At 69.9% G+C, this 392-nt stretch overlaps 1 protein-coding gene across 1 annotated transcript in view; it reads left to right on the top strand.

The window, feature by feature from the left end:
- LHX8 (LIM homeobox 8) overlaps nt 1-392 on the top strand; it is an 18311-nt gene that overhangs the window by 1245 nt on the left and 16674 nt on the right. The window lies entirely within an intron of this gene.

Raw genomic sequence — 392 nt, 5'->3', positions numbered from 1 at the left:
CGGCTCTCTCCTGCCGGGACGGGCGCTCCGGGAGGCGATCTGAGGCCCCACCCCCCACCCCGCTCCCCAGTGGATGCGCTGAAGAGAACTCGAAGAGAACACGGAGTTCGCAGGAGGCGGGCTCGAGTGAGCGGCTGGACGGCATTCGGATCGTGGCGAGGAGTGCCCGGCGAGAGGGTCGGGCCGGGGCCAGTTCGGGCTCCGCTTTGTTCCACGCGAAGGTCGTCAGCGGCGGCCGAGGTGGGCACTGGGCGCGGGCCTGGTCGCCTCAGGCGCCCTCCCCCCTTGCCCGGCGCAGGGGCGATTGGCTTTAATGACCCCCCAATTACGTTCAGCTGGCTGGCTTTCAGGCCTCTCCTCCTGACAGGCGGGGATCCCTGCCGGCCTCTTTC

Source organism: Gekko japonicus, unplaced genomic scaffold (genome assembly GCF_001447785.1).
Source record: "Gekko japonicus isolate JY-2015 unplaced genomic scaffold, Gekko_japonicus_V1.1 scaffold30, whole genome shotgun sequence".
NCBI classification, from domain to species: Eukaryota; Metazoa; Chordata; class Lepidosauria; order Squamata; family Gekkonidae; genus Gekko; species Gekko japonicus.
This window is presented reverse-complemented; position numbering and strand designations above follow the sequence as displayed.